The sequence below is a fragment of the Pinus tabuliformis genome, chromosome 4_1 (genome assembly GCF_031772625.1).
Source record: "Pinus tabuliformis cultivar Carrire ecotype Pingquan chromosome 4_1, CPIR1, whole genome shotgun sequence".
In the NCBI taxonomy this organism is placed as follows: Eukaryota; Viridiplantae; Streptophyta; class Pinopsida; order Pinales; family Pinaceae; genus Pinus; species Pinus tabuliformis.
In genome coordinates, this window is record NC_142303.1 from 69,803,412 (window position 1) to 69,809,239 (window position 5,828).

Consider the following 5,828-nt stretch of genomic DNA (forward strand, 5'->3'; position numbering starts at 1 on the left):
TGCATTGCGCAGTTCCAGTAGTCAACCAATCTCCCAACAGCCCAGACTGTGCCTTTTGTAGTCTTGGCAGTCAGTCTCTCGATCTCCTGGCTGAAATTGCGCAACCTTCATGATCAGTCACACAGGTATGTTGAAAGTGAGTTCTCAAGTTCATTTTGTTTTTCAACTGACAGATTGCTTTCCATGAGTGTTTCCATGTCTCCAGGTATTGTAGGTGTTCATCTGCCTCTCAGTAGTGTAGGTAAAATGGTTTCCAAGAGGGCAGAGTCGAAGACACCATTCAAAGCACACCTGGAGATGTGGTCGATCAAATGTCTATGAGCTTCCCTACTCATGAAGATATCAAGTTGTTCGTAGACAAGAACATCAAGATATCATAGCGAGAAGCATCATGAACAGCAGTTGAAGGTAACATACCAAATGTAGCAAATGCAAGAGGAAGGTTGTTGACAACACAAAGGTGGAACAAAGTTGCAAGATCAAGCAGATCCACTGATAATGAAAGCAACTTTGGAGACTCGGGCTATGAGGTGACGGTGCGACATGAAGATCACATGAAGACAGATAATGGAACAAGTAAAGAGTTTCATGTGTTGAAGCAACAACTCATGGAAGAACATGAAGCTACACAGATTGATGAATGAGTTGCAGTAGGAACAAGAACAGCAGTGGCCGCAACATGCACTCACAGAGGAAACTGCACCCGTACAAGTTAAAGATCCATCCTAGCAGCTGGCACAGAGCAGACATGGTGAGAAATTTTGTTGATCGTATGCAAGGGATTCAGCACCATGCATGTCATTGTGCACACACATGCAATCCAACCCATTCAGCACACTCACCAAGGTGAAGACAAGAAGCAAGTCCAACTAGAGCTAAACATGTACTTCGGCAATTTGATGCACATGACCACTAGCACACACTTGAAGATCAACACAGACATTATGCATCAGTGTGTTGCCAATTCAGCTGCACACAAGAAGACCATGCACATGTTAGTAGACGAGTTGGATGAAGGAGATGGACCAATGCACCGGTTGCAACAGAGGCAAGACTTCGCTTCAGCAAGATGTCACCATGAGGTACATGCACACCATCATAGACAACCAAGCTTGGCATCAGCTCACCACCTTCACCATCACAAGCATGCCAAAGAGTTAGTCTCATCACAACGGACCAAGTGTCAGTGATGTCTTGCATGGCTTGCTCAAGCCATGTTGTCTCACATGAGTACATGTGCATTGTAGTGTAACATCATGTCAAGTGTAATTCAAGTATCAATAGTTGGATGTAACAGACATAGAGTAGATGAAGATTCATGAGGGTAGATGAATTGTCACAAAGGGGAATGTCAAGGGTCACCCCACCCTTTGCTATAAATAGTCCCTCATATCTCATTGTATAGTCTTTTGGTCATCCAAGCTTCCGATAAGACTATCTTGGAGAGAGCTTGGATAGTATTGTAACTCACCTTGGCTTCTCCATTGCATAGAGCTAGTACATCTCTTTGGAAGAGCAGGCGATTGTGGCTGTAACGTTCCACTATTAGGGCTAGCGGGTTTACATGAATGTATTGTATGATTGGAATTTACACTTCTTTATATAATAAGAGCCAACATGTTTTCATGCATATGTTGTTATTGTAGTTGGATTGTTTCAGTTGCTGTAGCAATGTATGCTGTTTAACTTACCTAGTTGTGTATGAACTATTTTGTATGAAATTATATGAATCTTGTTGCAGATGTGATGTTGGTTTAACCATCACTTTGGATTTCCAGCTAACTTGCTTTCCAGCTTGTGATGTATCTTCGCTCGTGTGTTCCCTTCCCAGCTGAGTACTATTACAGGTTGCCAAGGGGCGCACTCATCTCAACCCACATGTGTTAGAACCTCTCATACACCTTCCTTGACTCACTACAATGGTCACACCCTTGCTGCTGACAAAGTTATCTTACTTGCCTCTGTGTGAAATCACGGTCAAGGCATTAGCATATGACCCACTACTGGGAATCCACCAAATGATCTGAGGTCTAATTGGGACTTCTTACCGACGAGATCCCCTTGACATGTTGGCGGGTCTAGCACCGTCAACACACTGATAGGAGATGTATATTGTTGCTCTAGTGTGGTGTTGATTAGGCATAGCTTGTTTCCAGGGGAAGTTTAGTGCACATATTTTTAGGTTATATGGGGGTGTGTTGTTGTTATTCTTAGTCTTTCACTCCATTGTTCATAACCTACATATGATATTGAGTGGAGTATATGTTTTTGTTGATGGACCCCATTGCATAGAGAGGAGCATATAGCATTTTTCATTGACATATTTAGCCCTTTTCCATTGATGTCAAAGAGGGAGAATGTGAGGACGTTGATCAATTTTCAAAGGACAGTTTTAGATGATTGTTTTGGTTGAGGTTGACAACAATGCCAAAAGGGGAGATTGTTGGCATTTATGTGTGTTGCAATGTTGCAGATGTGTTTTTGATTGGCATTGATGTCAACCTAGTTGCTTGGGTTGCAAGCAAGTTGGTTATGAATGTGTATGTGTGTTGCAGGTGGCTTGTGTATGGATGATGTGTAGATGGTCCTCAACTTGTCTACTAGCTTGGAGTTATGATGATCATATTGATCGTTTTTTTGCATACAGGTGTCAGTGGCTGCTACAGGAGTTACAGTTAAGGAGCCTTGTTGATAAGGTCTCCATGTCTGCATTAGGTCTATCATGTTGATGATGTTATACATTGGGCTTGGAGAGGTTCTACAAGTGTCGGTGAATTCTTGAGATGGTTGTACATGTGTTATAGGTTGTTTGACATGTTTTAGAGCTGCATACTAATGGTAGAGTTGTTTTGGAGCAGTTTGATGGCCCATGTGCTAATATGGTTGATTGGTTGGCATCCAAGTCAACCTAGTTTGAATTATCTGTTGAAAATAGCAACAAGAAATGTTAAAAATAGCATCTAGAAATTATAATTTAATTTGTCCCTGAATTAAATTAGGAACTAAATTGAAATTATATTCTCATAGCAACTTGTAGCAGTTAACTAAGTTAATTTGACTTAGTTTGCTCAGTAAATTTAAGTTGGAAGTATATCTAGAGTCATGTAGAGTGATCCCTAAATTTTAGGGGCCCAGGTTGAGTTCTTTTGAGTTGTAATTAGATAACTCAGTCTAACTAAGTTATAGTCAGTTAAACTAGTTCTAACTATTGGAGGAACTAGTAGAGGTCTAGTAGTGGAGTAGTGCACCAGTGCATCACCAGTACCACACTAGTTAACTAAAGATTCACTCATAAATAACTCATGCATGTCAGTTCAGAGGAAGACCCAATTGAGATTAGAGTTTAGGGACAATGTACTATTAGTTGTATAATTTTCTGAATTTTATAGATGGTGCATACAATCAGTTGAGGACCTATGTTTGGATTGCGCAGTTATGGAGAGGGAATTTCCACATTAAATAGAGGTTAATTTCCTTATGGATTTCGCAAGGAAGTAGGGGCTTGCAAGTATCATAAATTGGTTAATTGTTGGCCAGAGTCAGGATAGGAAGCAGAGAGATAGATTTTACTAGTGCAGGAATTATTCAGGATGAACAAGCATTGTATTTTCTTCTCAGATCTTCTAGTTAATGCAATATATATAGTGGGGTTTTTTAGCAGTTGCTTTCCACAGAGAAATATTGTGTTATGTGAAATTGATATCCTTCTTTTTCTTCTTATTGTTTTCATCGATCAATTTTGGTTTCTGCTGAAGAGTAGAGTAGATTCTTGTCTTGTGTTTTAGCATATCACATAAGTTGTTGAATCTACAGTAAAAATCTATATGGTATCAGAGATGAAGACAGTATAGAAGATGATAATTTGAGTTTGTTGTGCAGGTGAAAATTGAATTTTCAAGTTCATACTTTAGAGTAGCAATATGTAATTCTACGTTTGAGACTTGAGTATGCCTTGGAGGGCAGTTCGAATTACATAGCTTGGAAGGATAGGATGGAGGCAATGTTGGAAGACAATGGCCTCAAGGAATTCATAAATCATGACATTCATAAGCTTCTAGCATCTGATGCTAAATATATGGCTGGATGGATAAAGTGTGTGGCAAAAGCGATAAGGATTATCCTGGAAGGAGTTCGATATCACATTGTCTCGAGTCTCCACTGTAAGGATACTCCATATGCAATGAGGAAGGCATTGACGAACCTGTTCATAATAGCAATGACCATATGAAGTTGGCACTGAAGGACAAACTCAGAAATATCAAGATGGAGAAGGGCGACTCAATTATGAATTACTTGACCAAGTTCACCCATTTTCGAGATGAGCTTGGAAGTGTCGGTATTATTGTTGTCAAAGACGATATCGTGAGCCTAGCTCTACTAGGACTTCCCAAGAGGTGGCATAGTTACCAGGAATCTGTTAATGGGAGGGAGAAGCTACCATATTGAGAGTGATTGTGGTCGTATTTGGTACAAGAATAGTTTCAGAGGAACACCAGAGATGGGACCTCTTCCAAAGAAGAGGAAGAGGACTTTACATTAGTGAGCAAAGAAAATAAATCCAAGGGAAAGAAGTCCCAAGACGAGACAGGTGGCAAGAAGAAGAAATTTTCAAAAGTAAAGTGTTTTCACTGTCACGAGTATGGGCACTATGCCATGAATTTCCCACAGAAGAAATCAAGAAAGAAGGAGCCTGTAGTTGCAGCATCAGGTGAAGCTAACTTCACAATTCATACTTGATTTCACTCTCATTACATGCATGGCCAGCACTATAATGGGAAGCATGTGGTATCTCAACAGCAATGCTTCGGTCCATATGACAGGGGATAGAGATCTCTTCAGTGATTTTGAGGAAAAATACCTCAAGAAGAACATAGAGTTTGGAGATGGCGGGAAGTACAGCAGTACCAGTATTGGTACATTACCTTTCAAAGGGATTCTTGCTCCCCTCTCAGAATCACAAATGTGATGTATTTTCCATGACTAAAGAAGAATCTTGTTTCTGTCGCAGTATTGGAAGACCGTGGCTATGATGTGATTTTTAGTAAGGGAATTGTTTTCCTTAGATGCATCACCACGGGACAGGTGAAATAGATCGGTGTGCAAGTCAAAAACTTGTATGCTCTCGAAGTTGAAGATGCATGAAAATACTTGAGGAGTAAGGCAAAGGTTATGTTAGCGCTTGAATTTGGCCTCAGGCTGAAAAAGACAAAATCCAAGGCAACATCAAACCACTTAGCCTCGTAGCTAGCCCTACGGGGACAGGAGAGGGCTCTCTCTGGGTCTATCTCGGAAAAAGGTCTTCAAAGGGTTGAGATGACCAATAAAGAACACTGATTTTAGGCTAGTAAACTGATAGGGAAAGTTTGATTTCAAATTTTTAGGGTTTTGTTGGAAAACTGAGTACGGCAATTTTGGGTGCGGGGATGAGACACAAGTTTTTGCAGAGGTCTTTTTGGGGCAAGGTAGGAGATTGTCTTGATGCCTTTGAAATAAGTGAATGGATAGATATGACTGGTGAGGAGCTAAGGAGAGAAAGAAACCATCGAGAGTTCTCCTTAAACAGATGAAAACATAGATATTAAGCAAACTTAAAGGCAGAGCATAGAAACCATGAATTCTACCTTAACACTTCATTTACTTAATTTGCAGAAGAGAAGAGTAGGAAAATGATTCACATAAAAAACTTACAAGTACATGAGAGAAACACACCATCAACACAAATCACCACAGGAATCCCAAATAGTGCTGCAAAACCCTAGTCCTTCCTTTGCTAAAATTGCAGAGATACAAAGAGTAATACAGTCTAAGCTTATCCCTCAAGAGTCCAA